A 13,735-nucleotide genomic window follows, 5' to 3' on the forward strand; every position below is an offset into this window, starting at 1 on the left:
TCCTGTCACATTACTGAAAAAAAACAAGTCTGGTATAATTTATCTCTGACCAGTTCTAAAGGTGTTATTCTCAGAAGCTCTCCGAAGTGGGATTCCATGAACTCTTCATCTAGGCTACCATTATCAATCTCATTTTTCCATTTTATATGTAGATTAAAATCATCCATGACAATTGCATATCACATGCATCCAAAATTTATCCTTGTATAAGTTGTCTGACACTGTGGTTATTTTTAGAGTTCTGTAATTCACCCATGCCAGTAATTGTTGGCACCTACTGTGTTTCATCTCTAACTAAACCACATCCAATTCTATATCCTCATCATCTGAACCAGTGTCATCTCTAACAATTGCAGCAGTGCCGTCTTTGATTAACTGTGCTACTCCTCCAATTTTACTTTGCTTGTAATTCTTCTTAAATGTCATATGACACAAAATATTTAGGACCTAATCCCTGACATCATGCAGCTAAGTGTCCATGATGGATGTCAGGTTATATTTATTTATTTTATTATGGTTACCTCAAAGTGTGTAATGATTTATTTGCTATATCAGTATGCTATGCACATTCAGATGCTGATCCTTCAGTTTTTGCCTTTTTATGATCTATGTAACATCAAGCCATAACTGTCAGTGTAATCTGAGCTGACTCCTATAAATTCTAAAATGATTTTCAAAGCTTTTAATTCAGTACAGACTGCTTGATACAGCAAATAACTAAAAATATTCTTGCTTAGAACTCTCTCCTTTAAAGTTAAAATTAAGGCATTCCTATTGACTTTTGTTTTGCAGTTATGTCAAAGGTTCACCTGCCTTCTACAATGACATAAGATTTTCACATTTGAGCGATACAATTACCTGTGTAACAATCAAGCATGTGCAGTTAGAATTTTGGAGGCTATTTTCAGATTGCTTATATTGATGGAAATTATTTCCGGTTTGCTAGGCCTGTTCCGCGTACATGATGCTGCTACACTGTTTTTCCAGTGTATTGTTGCTGAAGGCTGGAATTCTCACAATAGTTTCACAAAGCCAGAAATTCCTCCTCTCTACAGTGATGGATGTGTTAGGTGCCCATAGGCAAGATGGTGGGAAGCTTTTTGGGGGGCTTTCAGTGTCCATGTAAAGAGGCCACTTTTTTTTAAACTGTTTACGTGGTTCCTTGAAGCCAACCCCATCCCTCCAACTCTCCATGTCACTACTGCAGTCCCTGGACTTAACTGAAGCCTTTGAGATGGTGGGACTACAAGTGGTCCCAGCAGTGGCCACGGGTCCCATTGGCAATGTTCTGATGACACATGGCCATCCAATTGACAGACAGCCCTCTGAGGTCAGCCTTCTTCATGGGAAAGGAGTGGAAGGCTTGCCTTAAAGCAATTAACATTGCTCTCGCAAATAACTCATTGAGGGGAAGTCATTAGAATCATGAGTGGTTTCTCACAAACTGACCTAACTGTAAAATTCAACCCTAGTGATTATTCCCAGTGAGTAAACCATTAGGGAAACCCATTACTAAGTTTGGCAGAGTAACCTTGCATGGAATATTCCCATTGTCTGAACAATGATTGCCAGAAAGTTGGGAGAGTATGGTAAGAATGAATAAATGACGTTTAGAAAATAAGCCTGATTTTCCCATTCAGGTTTCAGCAGCTAGATAAGAATTTCACCCGGAAACGTTGATGAGTCTTTGCCTACATTAACTTTGCATTCCTGTATCACCTAATCTAACCACATTTATACACAGAGGTAATGGGAACTGCAGATGCTGGAGAATCCAAGATAACAAAGTGTGAAGCTGGATGAACACAGCAGGCCAAGCAGCATCTCAGGAGCACAAAAGCTGACATTTCGGGCCTAGGCCCTTCTTCATTTATACACAGGTTGGTGAGGAATTAGCCTTAAAAGTCAAAGCAGTAACCTGGCATCTGCAACTTGCTGGTATTTTCTCCAGGCATCCGTCTTGGCCAGTATTCTGACACCTCAGGATAAACTCCATGAGAGTGACCACCTGCACATCGATGTTGGCAACAGTAAAGGACCAGTCTCCTCATGGCACATCTTGGATTGACTTCTAAAACAGTTCACCCCTGCAGTAGTGAACATTATGGCTCCCTGACACTTTAAATTGCAATGTTGCTGCTAGGTCGCTTTGAATATAGGAACTGGTGCTCATCTCATGCATGAGAACAGCTTGTATCCTTTGGGTTGTTAGCCTTCTTTCTTTGTGCTCTCTCAATTTGTGTATCCCTGGAAGCTTACAGCATCTCTGCCCTGCCTTTGCGAGCAGACAGAAAGCTAGGCAGTTCGTTACACTCACCAGCACTGAACAATAATAGGGGCTGACATGCTTATACTGTGCTACACCAATATCACACCTGTAACATGTCACTGCAACTTAAGCAGCAAACACACTGCATGTGCTTCAACCAATTGGCCACGCCTAAACGTCTAGGGGAATAGTGCTCAGTTTGATAAGTGGTTCTGCAGTCAATTAGCCAGGGAATGTCACCACAACAAGTCAAGTGCATCTGTCGATCTCAATCCAAGATATTGGCCACACTTTTTCAGGCACATGCTGCAGTTAGGGTGTGGGGATCCATGGAATAGCAGATAGGGCATTGAGTCTGTCCTGAAGTTTAGTGCAACCAGTTTGGGGAATGGCAAATAAGTCAGTCAGAGAGCTGCTCTTAAATCAGTCAGGTGGCAAATCTGTCCTCAGTCGGGAAAGGTGGTGAGATGTTCTGAGCGAGTGTGTAGGAAGTGCAGACAGCAGAAATGATGCTGCATGCAATCGTGAGAATGATAAGTCATGAGCAGTAGGCGCAGTTGCAAAGTTGCAGTGAGTGCAATGCAGAAGAGAGAAAGCACAACTGTTGTGGTGCGCAGAAGTTCATCAATCTTCTTGCAGCATTTTGTGTGTCCTTCTATACATGGTTACCATACTGCACTGGGTGGTTTAAATATGGCACCTGAGGCAAAAACACCAGAAGGCCCTGGCAACACTTCTGCCTCTACTTAGCATAATTACGTGACAGCAATAATGTGGAGATGGGATACAAAATTAATTAAGTGAGCAGCACAGAATTGCATGAAAAATGTTGCTAGGCCTGATGAAAGGGAACTGTCAGCGAAGATCCCCAAATTTGATTCTTAGTCAAAATATATAGGCTGCAAGGTTAAGATAAAAAATGATTTCAGTACTTTTCTAGACCTTGCTTTTACTACAGGTGGATGGGAATGTGTATATCACTGAAAAATGTCACCACTTTATTTAGTCTATGTATGACTATTAAATCTATCCAACATAAACATTAGCTTGCTACTGTTTTAAGATGTTGCATGGAAAATTGTCTGGAAAATGATGTTTGGAAATGATGTGTACATGCAAGATGAGTAACAGTAACTGAAAATTGTCAGCCAACTATCTTAATGTTGAGGTTTGACAACACTTTCCTACTTCAGTTCCGAATTGTATTTTATTTGGTAAGAGCACTTTGTAAGAGCGAATCATAGATTCCAACTCGTCATTTGGACAAATTTCAGCCACCGGTAGTTAATTTCAAAGAACATTTTGACCCGAAAATACCATTTAAAAGAGCATAACCACACTAAAAAACTGTCTGGAATTAAACTATGGGTACAATTATGGGTACCCACATTGGAAAGTTGGCTACAAACACGGACAGATGTTTTATACTAAAACCATTGCAATTTAATAACTTAGTTAAACACCAACAGGAAGACTGGTCAGGCATTACTTTTGAAAAGAATTTTGTTGGCATATAAATTCATTTATAAGTCACATGATAATGGCACATGACATAATGTGTTCTCCTCTCGTTCAACTCCAACATTCAAATGTTAGCTTTTTTTATTTCAGATTTTACATAAATGCAGAGAAAGAACAGTTACATTTCTCTCCTTTTGCATGCACTCTGGGAGGATTTGTCAAAGAGTCTATTTTCCCAACATGCTTTTCACCTCAGTTCAAATTACTGCAGATACTGGAATCTGTACTGAAAACAACGAATGCTTGAGATCCTAGTGGGTCAGACTGCATCTATGGAGAGGGCAAGCTAACATTTCTAGTCTAGGTGATTCTTCACCAGAGCTGAAATGAAGTGTGGTAGGGACAGCATTTGTGCAATAGTTTCGGGGTGGGCGGGAGTGCGGTGTGGTTTAGGGGTAGTGAGTGTAGGGTGCTGGTGGAGAAAAGATGTTGATAGTTCAGATTAAGTGATCGGAATGTGAGAATGGCAGAACAATGGTAAGTTTCCCGTCAGGACTGAAAGAACAGATAGTCCCACTGGGGTGGGGGAAAGGGAGAGAGGTCATGGTGACTGAGAATGTATCAAGTAAAGCTGAAAAAGGGAAGAAATTGTTCACAATTTGAAGGCGTTGAACTCGATATTAAGTCTAGAAGGCTATAAAGTGCCTAGTCTGAAGATGAGATGTTGTTCCTTCAGTTTGTGCTATGATTCACTGGAAAACTGCAGCATGCTGAGAACAGACATGCGGGCATGTGAGCAGAATGCTGTGTTAAAATGACCAGCTATGGGAAGGTCAAGGTCATACTTGCATACGAACCAGAGGTGTTCTGCAATACAGTCACCAGTTTGTGTTTGGTTTCTCCAATGTAGACTATGTCTCACTGGGTGCAGTGAATACAATACTCAAGGTTGGAGGAGGTACAAGTGAAATGCTACTTCATCTGGAAAGACTGTTTAGGCCATTGGATGGTGAGCAGGGAGAAGATGAAGGGAAATGTAATGCACTTTCTGCAGTTACATGGGAAGGCGGTGAGGGGAGAGTTAGGTGGTGTTGGTGGTTGTGGAATAGACTAGGGTGTCCTGGAGGGAATGATCCCTGCAAAATGCAGACAGGGGGAATGTGTAAAAAGATGTGTTTGGTAGCGGTATTCTGCTGGATTGTCTTAAATAACAGAGAATAATACTTTGAATGTAGAGGCCAGTGAGATGTAAAGTGAAGAAGAGGGGAACCTGATCATGCTGTTGTGAGTTAAGGGAAGGGGCAAGGGCAGGAGCACTGATGATAGCTCGGACGTGGTGGAGGACCCTGTCAACCACAGGTCTACAGGTAAACACAGTTATGTAAGAAACAAACCACGTCAGTAGTGTGGTTTTGGAAGGTGGCATCATCTGAACAGATGCGGTGTAGGTGAAGGAATTGGGAGAATGGGATGGAGTCCTTGCGGGTCATGGGGTATGACAAACTGCAGTGAAGGTAGCTACGGAAGTCAGTGGCTTTGTAGTGGATGGCAGTGGGCACTTTATTCCCCAAAATGGAGACTGAGAAGCTAAGGAAGGTAAGTGTTGGAAATGGACAATGTGAGAGGTTATAGAGGGCTGGAAGTTGGAGGCAAAATGAGCAAACTTTTCACGTTCTTGGCGAAAGCATGAAGTGGCACTGAAGCTGTTGTTTATGTATCGAGAAAAGAATTATGGGAAGGGGCCAGTGTAGGACTGGAACATAGATTGTTCCATGCACCCTATAAAGATGCAGTGATAACTGGGACCCATGCAGGTGTCCATAGTCACTCCTTTGACTTACCTGAAGTAAGATGAAATAAAGGAGAAATTGTTCAGTGAGAGAACAAGTTCAGTAAACCAGAGGAGAGTGGTGGTGGATGGGGATTGTTCAGGCCAAGGGCTCTCAGACCATCCTGATTGGCAAATGGAGGTTTAGAGCAATTGGAAATCCCTTTTATTCCCTCTTTTTCTTCTTAAGCCCTCTTCAATTCTTAATCCTTCTTGGGCTATCTCCCTTCTCTTCTTTCAGAAACCAAGCCATCGTACCTTTCATTTCTTTTTTTCAAGTGCGTTCTTCCTCTAAACCTTGGCTCATCTGTCCATTACTCCTTTGATTTCCAATAATCGTGAAAAATTTGGATGTATTTTAGCAGGCCCAGAGTTAATTTATATGCCTATTCCCTCCACAAGTAGATATTAAGTCACTTACCTCTTATTGGTACATTTAGCTCCTTAACAGGATAAACCCCAAAAGCCCTTTTCTTCACTGTTGCTGAAATGTCTGCTGGGTGTTAACTTCTCCAATCTCCTTTCCATTCTATTCATTTGCATCATCATTTCCTCTTTGTAGTCTGCCCCCCCCCCCCCCCCCGTAGATAAAAACACAATCGTCTTCCACAGTTGCTTTTAGAATTCCTGTTGATTTATAAACAAAGATCTTGCCATTGTTATGGATAGCATCATGTCCTTTCCATCTTGAGCTTTGGATGATGGCACCCCATTCCTGACTGAATGCTCCTCATCTGGCTATACTTTCCCCTTAGCTGCCTGGCCAACTGCTACCATGGCAGTATAAATATCATCTCCAAGTCATTCCTTGGTTTCTCATGCTGTTCTTCCAATACTTGCTCCTCCACCATGCATAGTGCATCATCTCTCATTTTTGAAAAAACATTGTTGATTGCTACAGGCCTACCACTAATGGTGATGATCTGATACAAAAATCAGTAGAGAGGTGAATAGGGAGGATAGTCTTAGATTGCAGGAGGATATAGATGGATTGATCAGATGAGGTTATATCACTGTAAAATGGAATTCAGTCCTGATTAAGTGGGAGGCAATGCACTTGGGCACGACAAACAAGGGTAGGGATTACATGATGAATGGTAGGCCTATGGGAAGCACCAAAGATCAACTGGACCTTGGTATGCATGTCAACCAAACACTTAAGTCATGGGATGAGTTGATAAAGTAGCTATGAAAGCCTTTGGGATACTTGCCTCTCTTAGCTTAAACACACAGTTTAAGAAAAGGAACATAACACTGGAACTGTATAAAATGTTGTTTAAACCACAACTTAAGTATTGTGTGCTGTTCTGAAATCCATATTAGAGGAGGATACATGATGCACTGGAAAGAATACAAAGGAGATTTATCAGGATGTTACCTGTCTGGAGAATTTTAGTTATGAAGAGAGATTGGATAAACTGGGTTTGTCTTCCTTTGAGCACAGGAGACTGAGGAGGGAAATGACTGAAATGTATAATATCATTGGGGACATAGATAGCTTAGACCAAAGGGAACATTTCCCCTTGCTGGAGGAATCAATGACCAGAGGGCATTGATATAACGGGCAGGGGGTTTAGAATGGATGTGAGGGTTCTTTTTTTTTCCCATAGAGTGGTTGGAATCCAGAATTCCCTGCCTGTAGGATGGAAGACACTGAAACCCTCATAACAGTTAAGAGGTAATTAGACCTGCACATGTGATGTTAAGATATACTAAGCTGTGACAAGTCCTGCAAAAATAGGATTAGAATTATTAGGTCCTTGTGTTTGACTGGCACAGTCTCAATGGAGTGAAGAGCCTTTTTCTGTGCTACAGACCTCTGTGACTACAAATCTTTCCCAAGTTTCTTTTTGTGATATACTTCCTAATTTTTTCCTTGACTACATTGCTACTTAATGATCTTAATGATTTCAATTAATCTTGTCTTCCTCAAAGTTCTTGAATACACTTTTACTTCTCAAGTGCAAACCCTCCTCTCTTGAACATTCTACTAAACAGGGAAGGTAGAACATGGAAAAGTTATATAGCAAAAAAAAAACTCTCTGTAGGTGGAAAGACTGCAAAAATATCTCAGAAACACTGGTTAGAAGTTTGTTGAAGTGGCAGGGATGATATCAACTAACTGGACAGCTGCTTAGAGATACACTCAGACTCTTTTCAGCTGAGGATCATTGAAACTAATGCCAACCAGGCATTGGCAAAGTCCCAAAATTGTCTACACTAGGAATTAAGACCCTGGAGGTTACATTCCGTTCAGTGAGGTCTGCTGGCCAATTTGGTGCAACGAAGCCTTTCAGAAAGATAGTTTTTACCCCAGTCCAGGCCTATTAGGGAATTCATTCCCACATGAAGTGATTGGCTCCAATTACGATGGAAAATCCTTGCTAGTGTCATCTACAATCAAAGGAAAATCCCAGAACATTAGATCCCACTACCAAAGATGGACACCCTAAATGATTGTCTCCTCCCCAATGATGTTTTGGAAGGTGGCAATAGGGGCAAATCATTGGATGAGTTGGCCCTGGAGAGACATTTCCCCATTTTTGCTACCACAGTGAATTAAAAGCTGTGACAGAAGGTCTGGGAGTGACTTTCCTAACTCATGAATTAAAATTCTTAAATGGTGAATTAATGGCTACTTAAGGACCTCAGCTCACTACGAGCCTGGTTACCTGCCTTCCCATAAGAAGGGAAAACTGGTTGGTTTTTTCACTGCCAAGCAAGTCAGAGGTGACCTCCATTTTTCCCAATCTCGGGCCAAGGATGGTGGGCGTGTAAGGGCGAGGTGACTGAAGCCTAACTTGCTGCTCTTACCTCTGATCTCCCTGATTCTCACATCTGCCTCCAGTTCATGAGATCTGCTTGCAATTTGACCTCTTTTTTCCTGATTCATGATCTTTAGGATCTAGAAGCTGTTGATTTCTAATCCTGCAGCTTCCGGTAGGTCTTCACTGGGAAGCTAATCAGTCAGTGCGCCAGTGGCTGATCAGAACTTGACCTGGCATGTTTTCTCTCTGGTGTGAGAGAGAATAAAATCACTTTAATGCTGCCCACTCCAACATTTAATGCATGGAATGCTAAACCACCAACCCCCAAATTAATGTTATAACATAGCTCACTTAGAAAATTTGAGGTATGTTCTTTGTTAAAATATGTTCATTTTTTAGAAATTCTATTCTGCACTGCTGTTACTTTCAGTAGTTGAGAACAGGTGGGTTCACTGAAAGAGCATTCATTTTCTGAGAAGACAGATTACAGGTTTCTACAAAGCAATCTATGTCATTTGCAGTTGCTTTTCAAAACCTTATAAACAAATAGCTTTGTATTCAGTGTAAACGGAAAGTTAGTGCGTACTATAAACTTGTTACATGTTCACTAAGTATCAGTTCAGTTTTAATTAGAGCCCAAACCATTACAACCTATATTTTCTCTTCACTGACTCTTGCTGTTCAACTGTGCATTTCTGGAATTTTCTGCTTTACTTTAACAAGTCCGCAAGCTGTGCAAGAGCACTGTTGACTGTACAGGTCCAGACGATCCTTCCTGGAATACAGACAGAGGTGGTGATTTGACAGGACTATGAACTCTGCAGCAATTTTTGAGAGCTGGAGTAATGCTTTAGAATTAGCTGCCAAATGCATTTAATCTTGAATTGATAGACATCCTCATTTTCCTTCACTTAATGGCAAGACTCAAATCTCATTTTTTCTGGTAATGTTAATTGATGAATTTCTAACAGTGGAATTGGAAGTTTGTTAACTACTCAGTTATTACTATTTAAGAAAAAAAAGGGAAATTTAAAAAACATCCCTGAGCTTGACATTTCTCCAAAAACAGCAAGTTATGTTCAGTAAAACTTTACTTTGTCTCGCTGTGTTTATTTTGGATATGATGCTTTAATTAGCAGTGGGTAGTAATAAAATAGATTCATGTTGGATATCTCCCAAACAAAGTATTTTGGGAAACATTGTGGTGTAAAGGATGAAGCTTATAGACTCGTTAATGATAAGGTTTGAGCCAAAAATGCGTGATCTGTCTTCTCCTGGACACAATTACTTTTTTTTGTCTGTGTCACGGTAAGCCTTGATAAGTAACTTGGGCAAATATTTTGCAAAATTAACTAAAATGTGGCCTTTTAATTCTGTGCTCCTTAAAATATTTACCACACAAGCCAATATGTTTATGGTCTGACTCATCTCTAAATAAACCAAAAAAAATTACAGTTTTTACTGGAATAGTAAAACTGGATTTTTCAAGCTTTTGCCCAGGCTTTCAAATTAATGCATGTTATTGGAGTAAAGTTTAACCCTTTACACTATCTTCCAGGAAGTTAATTTGTTCTTACTTGAAATTGTTTATTTCGGTACCAAAATTGAATGGTTATATTGTAAAGCTGTAGTTCAACTGAAAATATTGTCCTGACTTTATAAACTATGAAAGTAGGACTCTGCAACGAGAAAAGACTAATTTAAACAATATTACCCCTTTCACAGGCATTTCAGAATCTTTTCATCAGGAACTCAATGCAGCTTTGAAAAAAGCATTCTGATAATTTCTTCCCGTTTTGCAAATGTTAATCAAAGCAAACAGAAGATATATTATTGATATTATATTTCACGTTAGTAATCTTCGACTCATGTCCTCTCCTGTCGTGACATTTCTAAGGCCCCAGCAGCACAAGAGCCAGCTTTATAAAGCTTCATCCTACATTTGCTTAGACCCAGGTCCAGCTCTTACAAGGTAAATATTTTTTAATAAGCAGCTGAACAATTGGGATTGAATACCATTTACAACTGTTTGTTAGTCAAACAAAATGTATATGTGAGTAACCACTGTGCAGACCTTGTGGAGATGAAGTCCTGTCTTCACTTCGAGAACACCTTGCAATGTGATGTTGGCTTTGTCAAAATGTGCTAACTGGGACAGACTTTGTACATATCTAGCAAAGCAAGATGTTGCTGGTAATGGGCAACAGCAAAAATCATACTCCTACACAATCCGCAATCTCATGGCCTGACATATCCCCCACTTTACTACTACGATGGAAGCAGAGGACAAAGATCTTAAAGTTCAGTCCAATATTCATGAATAAAATGATGACACTTTTATTGCATAAAATATCATTGTTTCCTAACACAATCTTCAATAGCTGTTCAACCTTGGAAGTTAGATCAGTCAATCGTGTGAAAGGTGACATGTGAGTGCAAAAAGATAAAGTAGTAATCTTCAGCCAGAAGTGCTGAATAGATGAACCTTAAAAGGTTCCCACAGCATTACAGATGCAAGCCTTCAGCCAATTCAATTCACTCCATGTGATATCAAGAAACGGTTGGAGGCACTGGACGCTGCAAAGTCTGTGGGCCCTGACGATATTCCAGCAACATTGCTGAAGATTTCTGTTCTAGAGCTTGCTGGACCCTTAGCTAAACTGTTCCAGCATAACTACATCATTGTCATTTACCTGGAAATGTGGGAAAGCGCCCAGGTATGTCATGTGCACAACAAACACTACAAATTCAGCCCAGCAAATTACCAACCCATCAGTCAACTCTCAATCATCAGTAAAGTGATAGAAAGTGACATCAACAGTGCTACCAAGCAACAAGTCCTCAGCAATTATGAGAGTTATCTTGGATTATGCTAGGGCCATTTAGCTCCTTACGTCAGTTCAGTCGTTCAAAAATGCAGAATTTGAGAGGGGAGGTGAGGGTCAGAGCCCTTGACATCAAGGCTGCACTGAGTGTGGCATCAAGTGCCATAGCAAAACTGGAGTCACTGGGAATCGGGGGAAAAAAAATCTCTTCATTGGTTGGATTCATTCCTGGCAATTAGGAAAATAGTTGTTGTTGATGGAGCAGTCATTCCCAGCTCCAGAACATCTCTTCAGGATTTCCTCAGGATAAGTGTTGTTGGTTCTTCCCTCCATTCTAATGTCAGATGTGGAGCTATTTGTCAATGATTGCACAATGCTCAGCAGGATTTGCAGCTCCCCAGATACTGAAGCAGTCCATGTTCACATGCAGCAAGATACTTGGACAACATACAACCTTGGGAAGTAAAGTGGCAAGTAATATTTTGGCCACTCAAATGCCAGTTAATAAACATCTTCAATAAGAGAGAACCCACCCACCAAACACTGCCTTTGTCCAAACAATGGACTGCAACAGTTCAAGAAGGCAGCTCAGGGCCACCTTCTCAAGGGAAAACAAGGATGGACAATAAAGGTTTGCCAGCCAGCAAAGCCCACACCCACAAGTAAAGAAAGGAAAAAATTATATTAAAATAAATACTGGCAACCCACCAAAGTATATTTGGAATAACTCTGTTGGATCAAAATGCCTTTACACAACTAATACAGCAATTGTGATGAGCAATTCAGAAAAGCTTTGACACAGAAATAAAGCAATGCATTCTGGAGAAGTTGTAAGTGTACAACATTCTTTAATGGACTGGCAGTAAGGTGTTGGAGGAAGAAATCTAAATTTTCACCCACCTAGTCGTTTCAGAATGACTGATGACATAGTTGGAAGGGTAAAATGAGGTCCCATGTAACGGTTAACACTGATTACACGGGTTGCTGGAGTAGAGTATTTTGTGCAATCATCATCATTTCTGCAGCAGAATTTACAGCTTAATATGTTAATCTGACAATTTCAACATAAACATTTTGTGTGGTCCTCAACTCTTTTTCATTTTCCTTATTCTCCTGACATCGATGTTATATGGCAGTTTAAAAAGTTAGCACCGGTTGTTTTCAGGTCTGTCTTGATTAACAGAATCATATGCTTTTTGATGTTTGATCTTTCTCACTATTGAAACAGCTCATGTCTTTGAGGTGACTTCCCTGAAGAGCATTGTGCTTCATCGTTTTATTTATCATGCCTTCCTTTTGCATCTGTCCATTACCCTAGATCACTATGTTTACTCTGATTTTCACTGTGATTGTTAAGGAAGGACCTTAAGGAAGATTGTAAAACATGGAGCAATGATCGAGGAGAAACATTTTCAAAATGTATAGAAATCTTTAACATCAATCCTTATCATTTTTGTGTTCAGAGTTCAGATTTACTTGTTCAGGATGTCACTTTTTAAAATTTTTAATGAATTCACTGCTAAAGCACAAAGCCTGTTTGAATTATTCTTACTGGTAAGATTTTCTTTTAATTTTGAAAATCAAGATATATCATGCATTCACAATCAAAAGCTGCCAATCAGATTGTGAGGTCAATGCCAGAGCAATACTAAGGTCTCCTGAAGACAGATCACATAAAATGATATTGAGTCACTGACAGCAGGTTGCTCTCATGTTTAATGTTACTAATACATCACTTATAAGATTATTATATTTTGGCAATGGAGCTTTATATTTTGGGTAAATGGTGGCAGTCAAGGGACCTGTCCTGAAGTTGGTCTGAACGACAACCTTTCTAGTTTGACTTTTAGATATCAAAGGCAAGACTAGAATATTTTATTGAGAAGAAGGCACAAGGTATTTACACTTGGAGACAATGGCAGCAGTTTGTGAATTTACCTGAGGTAGATTCTGTAGGCTGAACCTAACTTTTTTTTGGCTAATCGCAAGAAGCATTAGAGTTTTATGGAAAGTTTTTCACCACAAGTCTTACTGAGTTTTTTTTAAATCAACTTTTCTTGAGCAGTCAAACCAACTACCTCTTCCATTCCTATGGCATCCTTCCCTGCCTAAATCCAGCCCCATCTTACCATGTGCTGTTCCGAGAGCAACATGCTGTTCAGCAAATATCTGCAAAGAGACCAGTACTCCTTACGTCTGTGGTATCAGCTGCTGTGCAACTGAGAGAGTTCTGCCATCCTGAAGCTGCTCTGTTGGGCATTTCCAAGAGATGTAGGAGCAGGGGAAGATCTTATTGTGAGTCTCCATTGGGCCCTGAAGGTCCTGGTCAAGGGATGGCGCAAAATAAGAGTCCTCTTCCTCAAGGAATGGTGAAGGAGGCCATGCCAACAGACCCTAGCAACCTGGTCCCAGGTCACCACCTGTATCAACAGTCTCCATGGGGCAGAGGAATGACCTTCCCAGCTACTGCACGGTAAGAACCATGCTCTTTTCTCTGCGAGCTCATGCTCATTTTATCTCCACTACTGCACTCTCCTCTCACCAAGGCTTGTGTTCTACCACTCTCACTATTGCTGTCACCTTA

The sequence above is a fragment of the Stegostoma tigrinum genome, chromosome 6, assembly GCF_030684315.1.
Source record: "Stegostoma tigrinum isolate sSteTig4 chromosome 6, sSteTig4.hap1, whole genome shotgun sequence".
NCBI classification, from domain to species: Eukaryota; Metazoa; Chordata; class Chondrichthyes; order Orectolobiformes; family Stegostomatidae; genus Stegostoma; species Stegostoma tigrinum.